Here is an 11,433-nt window from a genome sequence, read left to right as displayed (position 1 = left end):
TTAGCACACCAGCTGATTGAATGTTTCTTGTCGGTTTCTCACAGCAGATTGCAAACTGTCTAGCCATCTTTGAATCCTCCCCTCCACCCCTCTGCACCCCTTTTACTCCCCCCGCGCCCTCCACTCCACCCATACCGTCAGGCTTGACTGCACACGGTGAGGCAGTAAGCGCTTCCAGTGCTATCTCCTTCATCACACTGGGTGTGATGAAGGAGATAGCACTGTGCAGACTGGCGTCTGAGCTGGTAGATAGCTGTCAGGAGCTCTCTGTTCACAAAAGGAGATATGCAAGGATGGAAAAATATCCCGAATCCCGCTATTCTGTCTTCTCTATTTTGAAATACTTGTGTTGCACCATCAATATATTAGCGCATACAACAAGTCCTGGTCTGACAACCCTTAGTTTTTTTTTCATTAAAAGAGGAGGTACAATATATATCCTGTTGGATTTTATCTTTAAAAAAAAACTAATACTATGCAGGAGAACGTGCTTCACTACATGTTTCCTTGTTCTCAACTTTTCTCTTCAGTGGAAAGGTGAGGTGATTGGAGTTCACATGTTGAGTACTGGTCCGCTGTGTATGTGTGCTTCTGCTTCCTGTCGACTCTAAGTCTACTGATAGTCTGGCAATGGGGTCACAACACAGGACTTTGTATTCAAACAGGAGAACAAAACAGCGTCAACCTGACCCTCCAGACCCTCCCCCACTTCACATTTTCCTTCCAAATATAGGCGTCTAAAGACGCAGTTTTTAATGCTCACATCAGGGATGTATGTGGGCAGTGACTGGAGAAAGAGTCTCACTCTGTTCCCAAGTTAAGTGTAAACACCAAAAGCTTGAAAAACCTGTCTTAGTGAGAGAACACAACACAGCATGGATTTGCTTTTGAAATAAATCAACGGCAATACTTTAAGTCAGTGAATCCTTAGTTCTTCCAGCTGACTGGCTACTGTGATTGTAGCCACGCTAAGCGAGGTCAGTGGAGACTCCCAGTAAATGGCTGTGTCGCCAGTGCTCTCTGCCGCTGAGTCGACTGACGAAATAATGAACCGCACAGGCTTGTTTGATTTCCTCTGGAGACAGCTGAGCGGGAGTCTGATCCACATACAACCCTGGCTCCCACTAACACAATCTGCTTCAGCACGCTCTTTCTCTCCGTCTCTGACTCAGAGACAGCATCTAAGCAGGCCTTTTTGGGTACATCTATGCACTTTGATTTATTGTAAATTAAAAAGCTGGGAGCTCAGTAGCACAGTTAAAATGCCCTCTCTGGCTGCCTGGCCATGCTCCACACTGTCTGAGCTGGATTTCATTTCCTCTTATGTCCATTTGTTGCTATTGTAGCAGACCAATAATTCACATGAAATTGTGTGTTTCTAAGGAGAGGTTCATTTAGCCCTGGCGTTTGTGGTGAATTGTGATCGTACTAAAATTAGACAACTGCCATGTATGGATATTTTATGCACCGCAATATAGTGTAGCTGTACATACAGTCTCGGCTACGAGGTGTACGACACAGTTAAAATAGCGATTTTGGACAAACTGCACAGCAAAACGGCAATAGCATAATTATATGTCTGTAATATCGTAGTGCAAAAGTCAGAGAGACAGTAAAGGCACAGTCATGAAGGAGTACACCAAATCCAGTGTTTTCTTTGGAAAAAATAGTTTAACTAGCATGCAGGCAGTCGGTGGTGATGTGTCCTGGCAGGCACAGATAGGGGCAGTGTAGTCATGGACCCAGTCATCATCATCTGGCCGCACATTCCTACCCTATCTGTGCAGTAAACTGGATCTCCTTCTTCTTATCAGCTGTCAGGAATTTTCTATCAGAGGCCCTCTTTCTCTCTCTCTGTCTCTCTCTCTCTCTCCCTCACTATCTCTTTTGCTCTCTTATTCAGACTCCCTTGCTATTTTTTCTCTCTTCCTGTCCCTTCCTTGAAGCTGCAAAGCTGACACAGAGCAGAAACGGTTAATGCTCATTAAGATAAGGAAGCAAGGAGACGGCAGGCGGCTCCTAGGACAGACTGGAACCCAAACAGCTCTGGTGCCTACTGCGTCACCACGGCAAGGGGTCCTCTGCCCCCCTGTCCCCCCTCGCCTCAACACCAATGCATAAACCCACACATCGGTTTAACAATTATGATAAATGTGTCAATATTTAATCCCAGTTTATTTTAATAAGTTTTTGTTCAATATTGCCACTCCTATCAGTATTTCAAACTTCATTCCATTTTCAAACAAACGGCAAGTTAAAACAGCTCCAAATATAACGCCTGTCCATACTATTGTGAAATTCATTTACACATATAGGCATTAGTTAAAGTGGTAAAATGCACAATTTAACTGCACGACTGTCGCTAGTAAAGACAAAAAGGTTGGCAATGTCTGCAATTTTTTTTCTTATATGTGTTGAAGTTATCACTGGTAGTCAATGGTGATGTCTTGTTTTCTACCCAAAAAGGGTCATTTCACAGGAAAGTTAAATAAGGGAAATGCAGACAGACATTCTGTCTGATGATACACAATTGAGAAGCTGGGTGTCTGTATCATCATTTTTAAAAGCATCCACACGAAAACACATCCTCAGAGTTTTTTTTTTTGACAAAAAATGGGTTCAGCAGAATTTTCAGAAGCCTCTATTTTGAGTGACCTAAATTGCCAGAGCAGCAAAAGTGTAGACCGGGGATGTCAAGCTCATTTTATATTGTGGGCCACATACAGCCCACTTAGATCTTAAGTACGTTGGACCAGTGAAACCCCCCTTTCTGTCTATGTAAAGATAACTTAATCTAAGAAAAAAAGTGAAATTTCAACAGCAAGTTTGAGTTTTTCTACATGACAAAGAAATTCTACTGTGGTTAAAAAAAACTTAGCATGACTCTTTGGGCCTAAATTCTGAGAAAAATAATGTGTAAAACTAAATTAGACTATCCTATAAATTTACAACAGAAAGGTTTTGTTCATTCCCAGAAATTCTTTTTTTAAACTGTAGACTTACAAAACAGACATTTTTATAGAGGACACTGAAAAACGGGCATTTTTCTGTCATTTATCTATTATTTATTTCGTTCAGTATACTATAAATAACCATGATGGAGGTTTTTTATCAGTAAAAAAAGTGATAAATAGCTGTAAAATAAGGTTAAAACTCTAATATCTATGTCCTCCATTAGATTTTCAAAGTTGTTTGGTGGGATTGGCGTTTTTACCATGCAGATTCTGGCCCTCAGGCCTTATGTTTGACTCCACTGTTGTACACTTAAACAATGAAAAATGTGCTAGTTCCCCGAGCTCGCATTCTTTTTAATCACCAGCAGAATGCGACTTGTTGCACAAAAAGTCTGATTGTATTGATTTTTATGGGAAACACCACTATAGATCACTGTAGGGCGGGCCTGCCTTGTGACTGACATGTTGCTGCAGTATGAGCAACATGTCATTCTTGAATCCACCCCTCACTCACCATATCCTGTTTCAAAGCAACACAATGGCAATGGTCAAAACCATCCGCTACAGGCTTCAAGATGAGACTTCACTAAATCATTATGTCCATCTTTTATATTCAGCCTAGCCCATAGGTCAAGCTAAGGGAAGTGAATCTTTAAAAAATTTAGAGCGAAAGTGGTTGAACTATAAACTAAACAAGATTAAATAAATAACAGGAGCTACATATGATCATCTGAGTAAATGAACCAGTAGATTTTTAGTCATAGTTTGTCAGTAGATTTTATTTATAGCTTTACTAAATTATATATTCCAGCCACACTGCCTGGTCATAAAAATTGTTTTTAGAACAACTAAGAGAGGTATACAGTCTTCCAGTATATAACTGACCACAATCTGATTATGATCTCCTTTTAATTTCCAGAATATTAATAATTGACACTCAATTCATTACAAGAATAAGGATTAAAGTAAGAAGGACTGTGTGTAAGTGCCAGTAATCCACAGGTTTCTCAGTGCAGACATGTGTTGAGAACTTAAACCAGTGTACCACAGGGCTGTCTATCCTGATACTAATGCTATGACTGGTAATAAATGCACGCTTAGACAATTATTTGCTTTTTTAGGTGAAACATGAAGTTTATAAGTACATCCACTGTAACAACCAACATCCCTGCTGGATAAATGGTCCCAGTTCCATCTCCGCTTGACGCTTCAACCAGCACAGAGAGATACACTGGAGCCAACTGTCTGTTGTGAATCAGAGTGCTTCCCTGTGGGAAGTTTACGAAACAGTTCACTATATCGCAGACTACCACATCTGGCCTCCACACAGAGCAGGCTAAAATATGCTTACAATTCCATGCCACTGTGACCATAATCCTGTAGTATCAAAGCACAGGCACAGGGGTCTCTCTTTCCTCCCTCTCCCTCCCATCTGACCCTGTGTGATGACAGACCCATGAGAGGAGCCCTGTGTTGGTAATTGAGCTTACCTCATTTTCAAAATACCAGAAGCCCTCCTGGATAATAAAAGTGTGCCCCCACTAGGGTACATATTTCAGGCCAAAATTAAACATGAACAGAAAACAGAGCTGTACTTGTTGAATTAGACCCAAAAGAGGTGAGAAGTTTATTTTATTCATTCCCTGATTTTTGCTCAAAGACATCTGCTCTTCCCCCCTACTACCCTAACTATAGCGGGAGAGTTGCCCGCGGTGGAGACAGGATTTCTGGGATCTTAGTAATATTCACCAGAAAGCTGTAATTACTCAGACAGCACTGCTGCCATCAAGCCACGCCTCCTGCACACTGCAGGCCCAACGATCTGTAAACGTGTCAGTGGCAGGATGTCTCTCCTCCTCCTTCCTATGCACTTTCTTTCACACAAAAGCAAAATCGGATACACTCTCTCAAAGAATACAAAGTAGAGAAGTGACCTGCAGGGTTTGCCTGTTTGCGCTGATGGATGGTAAATGACCTAATGATGCTCTTGAACCTTAAACAGCAAAACACAGTTGGATTATGTTAGTGTGACTCCTTTATCAAAATGTTGGAAAATTCTGTGACGTGTAACAGTGTCAGGTTTGTAGTTACAAGTGAGGCTCCTGGGTATCTCCTCACTATTTACTACAATACTACAAATGATCGGAGAGTTCTCCAACTAATCGACTTTCTATTAAAACAAAAGAATTGCGCAAAGATTGTTTCATAAATGTCTTTTTACTGTGTAATGTGCACAATATCTTCTATATAATTTGTGGAGCGAATACTGGGTATCCTGCCATCAGTGTGGAGGCTGGCAGGAGTCTTTGAAATGCAATCCCTGTCCCAGCCAAGTCCCGCCTCCCTCACCCTAATTGGATGATTATATCCAGAACAACATTATTTTAACTTGGAGTGAGGGAGGGGAGGGGGTCCTTTAATGCTGCATAAATTCCTCTTGACTTATTATTTGTACCCACAGCAAAGAGTTGCCAACTGTTTTCACTGTGTTACAGTTTAATTTTCTCTAAATTCATGGCAAATGGCCGAGAACAATGTGATATCAGCATTTCAACACATGATGAACGAGCGCTGCTAACTTGAGGAAAAGTATTCCACACGTGTTGCTTTTCAGTCACTTATGTACAACAAAGGCCAAGGCTGGTGTCAGCCTCACTTGCAAAATTCATCCTGCATCTCTGAGAGCCTGCCAAAAGTCACACAACACTAGTCCAAATGTAATAAACTAATTTGCAATGCAGATGATTATTTAATGTGGAAATTATTCCCAGCTTTGCCTAAAAGCAGAGAAATTCTGTTACTGCTGGTCAAAGTTTGCTCCTTCTGAACATGTGGAGGCTCCACGGTGGTCAAGGGAGATGTCAGATTGCATGCTTGCTTGGTTACCTAAATATGCGTCTGAAGGATGGATCAGGTCTGGGAACAAAACAGGGCCTGGCTTCGGCTTTTCAGCCCTTTAGCCATTTCAGCGGTCACCCGGTTATCCAAAAATCCCCAAAACAGACAAAGCCTTTAGAATATTTGCTTAAACTTTCAATGCCCCGCAATCATGTCAGTAATGACAGCATGTTTGCGTTGTTCAAACACCAGGGGCTCTGTTCTAGACACATAGAAACGTACACATACACTTAGGTAGACACACACAGGGCACAGAGAGGATGATGATTTTTTTTTTTTTTTTTTTTTTTTTTAATTACAGGGCATAAAGTCTCCTTCTGGTTAAGTATTCAAACTCAGTAAAATAAATGTTCACAACATTGTAGCCACACTGTAGCCAGCTGTTGGCAGTGAAAACACAACCCAAGTGAAACTTGGGTTGTGTTTTCTTACAAGTCATCAAGTGGCTCGATGTATTTTCAGTAATGAGAAACACCCGTAAGTTACATGGTCCAAGGATGCAAAAGCTTGTGATTCAGTGACAACACACTCCTGAGTAATTTTGCTGGAAGACATTAAAAGCCCAAGTTAAAATACATTTAAATATCAAAGGCTTTGGTTAAAAAAAAAAAAAAAACATCTATGCACAGGGGAAAATTGTACAGCAACCTGCCAAGCTGTGTGCCAGTTGAAAACAAGGTCATGGAAAATGTACATATCCAACGGAGAATAGGCAAAACCGCAGTTACATAAGCGGTTCAATGCCATTGTCAGTCATGAGCCAAAACAACTTTGTTTACCAAACCAAAAGATTCTGCAGGTAGTCAGTGTGTATTTAAGCACTTGAGTGAGAGCACACACATACAAACTTCAATGAATGCACAGTCACTTCCTCACTGTTGACTGAAGTGAGTCAGAATACATTACAGCAACACAAATAAAGACACTAAATCAAATCCGGATATATGCATCACTGTTGTCACCTCTGCTGTGCACACACCGCATTAACATGCTGCAGTGTGCCAAGACACATTATATGGCTTTCTATGGAGCATCCTGTCACAACACAGAGTCAGTGTCAAGGAGAAAATGGGAACTTGTTTCCTGAAAGCTCCACAGAGGGAATTAGTATTAGTCACAAGGTCAGGGTTTGTATCGGGGGCTATTGCAGCAGAAGAGAAGCCACGTGACCGCATCACTCGCAACTGATGTTTCCGGTTATTAGCTACCAGGGCTTCAGCAGGTGAACAAACATTTCACTCTGTGTTCTGAACAACATGCAGTGACTCCTGGGGAACTGATGCTGTCATTACCTGGCACGGAGCTGGAAGCTGTGCTGTTTTCAGAATAGTGTTTTCACAGATCCAACACCATCTTAGAGTGTCTGTGTCCAATTAAGATTTCTAACCCTGCACCACAAAGCATTCTTACAGTGATTCTTAAAGTGATACTGAGTAAAGTCTGTATCCTGCAAGCACACTACTGTGCAAAAGTCTTGAGCCACCCCCTAATTTCTTTGTTTTGCTTTATTGAAACATTTCCAAACATACATGGAAATACAGTATAGTATACAGAGTTTGTATAATTAAAGTTAAGTTAAGTTTCATTATAATTTCTGTAAATAGTCAGAAGAAAAATAGTTCTCTGGGTTTCTTAATGGACATTCAAAGCTCTTCTTTGGATGTTGGCTGCTTTTTGTTCCATTGTCTGTCAAGATGATCCCACACTGCTTCAATAACATTGAGGTCTGGGCTCTGGGAAGGCCAATCCATGACTCAGTGATCCAGTTTTCTTCTATCCATGTATGCTTTTACTGCATTTGCAATGTGTTGGGGATCATTGTCATGCTTCAGTGTAATTTAGTTGTATTTATATGGTGCCAAATCACAACAACAGTTGCCTCACAGCGCTTTATATTTTAAGGTAAGGACTGCACAATAACACAGAGAAAACAGAGGAACCCCAACAATCAGATGACCTCCCTATGAGTAAGCACTTGGTGACAGTGGGAAGGAAAACCCCCCTTTTGGCTGCTCACAGAGGAGCAGCCATCTACTGCAACTGTTTGGGGGTGAGGAGAGAAAGACGGGACAAAGACACACTATGAAAGAGAGCCAGAGATTAATATTAACTAATGATTAAATGCAGAGAGTGAAAAAAGGTGATTGGAGTCTTGCAACGTTACTAAGGGAGAGTTCAGGGTCACCTGAACCAGCCTTAACTATATACTTTATCAAAATGGAAAGATTCAGCCTAAAAAGCAGAGAGGGTGTCTGTCTCCTGAATCCAAACCGGAAATTGGTTCCACAGAAGAGGGTTGTAAAACCTGAAGGTGCTGCCTTCCATTCTATTTTGAAATATCCTAGGAACCACAAGTAAGCCTGCAGTTTGAGAGCAAAGTGCTCTGTTGGGGTCATACGGTATCAATTAGATGCTCTCCAGATGGTATTGCATGGAGGATCAAAATCTGACAGCATTATTCCAGCTGTTAATTCCATCAATTTTGACGAGAACACTACTTGAGGAAATGCAGCCCCAAACCATAACAGAGCCTCCACCGTGTTTTACAAATGGCTGTAAACACTCACTGTTGTGCCTCTCTCCTGATCTCTTCCATACATAATGACAATGATTTGAAACAAGTATTTTACATTTGGATCCATCTCTCAATAACAACTATTGCCACTGACTTTCAGTTCAGTTCTTGTGTAATTTGGCATAAATCAGCTTTTTCTCCTTGTTTCCATTCCCTGGATTCTTGACAGTGACCATTTCACAGAGAGTACTCCTAATGAAGCTCAGCAAACGGTAGATGGATCAGCTAAAGGGACAGATGCATGTTTTTTTAATTGTATATCTTAAGAACAAGACTTTCAGATACTGTTCACCTGCTGTAGATAGTTTTCTAGGCCTCTGCTTCTTTTATCTTCCACAGTTTTAAGGGCAAATTAGTAGTACGAAGTTGTTTCAACTGAAGAAATGGGAACAGGCAGCTAGTAACAAAGTACCTAAATACACAGTTTATAATTGGCTCTTTTGCTAAGCTGTCTGTTATGTGTAAATACAACACAGGTTCATTCCTTGAGTTAGGTGCCTTTTTTATGCTTGAATGATTTCTATGTAAATGTTAAGTGGTTAAACAAACAAACAAACATTCCTCGAAAATGGTCAGGTACAAGAATTGGACTGAAAATGAGCAAAAAAGCAAAATTTTGAAAGACCTTCAAAAAGCCTGGAGCGCTATTGCTCAAAACTACTCAAAAAAATACAACAAAGTCTGGCTCCTTGGAAGCAAAAGAGAAATAAAGGGTGTGTCAAAATGTTTGCACAGTCCCGTTTAGGGCCATTGAATGTGGGAGTTTGGTTCCATTTTATTTAAAACAAAACAAACAAAACTGTCAGTAAAAGATGCATAAGACTGTTCAACAACACTTACATAAGGCACTTCCAACACTGCCAAATATTTTCTCTAAATGCAGCAAACAAAGGGTGACCAAACATTCAGCACTAAATAAAATAAACAAACAGGAAAAACAAGGGTGTGTATTGACTAAAAAAAGCATCCCTCATCCACGGCCTTGGTTGGTTTGTACTTTTCCTGAGCTGCCTGAATTCACGAGCACTTATCCCTTTGCTGCAGTCACCTCGGCAAAGTCTGAGCAGGAGAACAACCGTAAACATGAGCATGTCTCCTCCATCCATCCAACTCAACCTTTTTGCACTCTGCACCCTATAAATATTTTTACACAACGTGACAATTACCAAATCCAGATATGAACTTCCCCTTCTGTTCACACTGTATCTGTTCCAGATGGCTTCAATATGTGTTTACTAGTAAGATTCTAACCTTAAGTCCAACGATTACGGCTAGTTTGTATGTTTTCTTCCTTAAAAATTGGACAGAAAGAGGGTTTTTTTTTTCAAAACATGAATTTATTAAGTGCAGTCCTATTACTCTTAGTATTTGTACTAACCCTCCACAAGATGCAGATGCTTTGAATTCACATCCATTTTATATCAAGAGCTCTCTAGCATTTTTATTTTAGAAGATGTCATACTTTATGTTTACTCCTTGTATTGTATGCTTGCAGGACATCCAGTCATTAAGTGTGTTGTGTAGTGCAATGCCTCAGTTGTTAGGATTGTGCTACTTTCTCCCTGTCTAAATATTTATTTTTCTTTGTCCAGATGGAAAGTCTTTAAATGTGTTGTTTCCTGTCTTAAAATGCTTTAACTAGCTTTAACTAAGTTACCGGAACGTTCTGAGGAATACCTACCTTTAATAGGCTCTTAGCGCTAAAAAGATCTGAAAATAGTTGCTGGAAGAGCAACAAGAAAGACTACAATCCATAATAAAACACTCTTTAAAAGATGATGATTATTGATGTATTTAACTGAACTGATGCAAGTCAAATATATTACCAAAAGTACCTCTTTGGAATGATTTTTTCAGAAACGTAAAGACAGACTGCGTGTCTCAGTGGCTGATTGTATACACCTGTGGCAATAAAACTAAAAACACCTGAAAATAAAGGTAAAGAGGTGTGGCCCATGTAGTGCAACACTGTAGAGACCCTTTGTACTCAACCGAAAGTCAAAATGCAACCTGACTACGAGTTGTAAAAATATTAGTATTCATGTTTTTCTTGTTTCTTTACAATGTTTGGCGAATGTAAAAAGATAGTAGCATTAATTTTGTCCTGAACACACAGTCCTAGTTACAGCTTTATTCCAATTCAATAAAGAAAGCAATTTTTAATCAATGAAATTATATAGAGATAAAAACTAAAGACAACAAAAACTGTTCATTTAAAAACAAAAGAAAAAAAATGAAATTCTAATTTCATTTCTTGGCCATATCGCCCATCCCTACTGAGGCAGCCCTAATGTGTTGTGTTTCAAGTCATTGCTCCCTTGCTTTGTCTAAAGCCCGCCAGGTACTCCCCCCTACTCCTCCTAACCCTCACTCTCACCCACAATGCACCTGGAGCAAGGCCAGGGCTGCTGTTAATTTGGCCTCATTATTAAGTTAAATGCAGCACGGGCGGCGGTGCTAGAGCTAATGAGCAGTGCAGAGCTGACTGTGCTGCTCCCAGCCTCCTGTCCCAGCCATTAGAAAAATTAAAGAGTGGAAAATGAGTCAAGGGCTGTGGAGACCTTAATTGAAGTCTTGAACGAGACTGTCTCTGATCTGGGTGAGCCCTGTGCTGACTAGAAGATCTGAACCCACAGCGGTGTTTTATGTAGACCTGAAAGTATTTCTATAATGTAGACCAGGTAATGCTTGCAATGTCCTGCAGCTGAATCTGTTCATATCTATATTTGATTAGAGACCCTTTTTGTGTTTCTTAACAATGTGCCTTTATGCACTATGTGGGAACTGAGGTGGGTGGGTGATATGGTTTCTGCTCAGGTGGAGCTGTTCCTGGAGAAGAAGCCTAGAGCGGGAACTAATACAAAAATACACTTCTAAGAAATAAACACATGGTGTAGTTAAACAAACAAAGCTTCACTTAAGAGTTTCGAGCGGGAATAAAAACATTGTATGGTATAAAGCGTTAGTGCCTGTCCACTCTGGTGTAGTATCCCTGTTAAGTCATCT

This window comes from Oreochromis aureus, linkage group 7, assembly GCF_013358895.1.
Source record: "Oreochromis aureus strain Israel breed Guangdong linkage group 7, ZZ_aureus, whole genome shotgun sequence".
Classification (NCBI taxonomy): domain Eukaryota; kingdom Metazoa; phylum Chordata; class Actinopteri; order Cichliformes; family Cichlidae; genus Oreochromis; species Oreochromis aureus.
Note: the sequence above shows the minus strand (reverse complement) of the source record.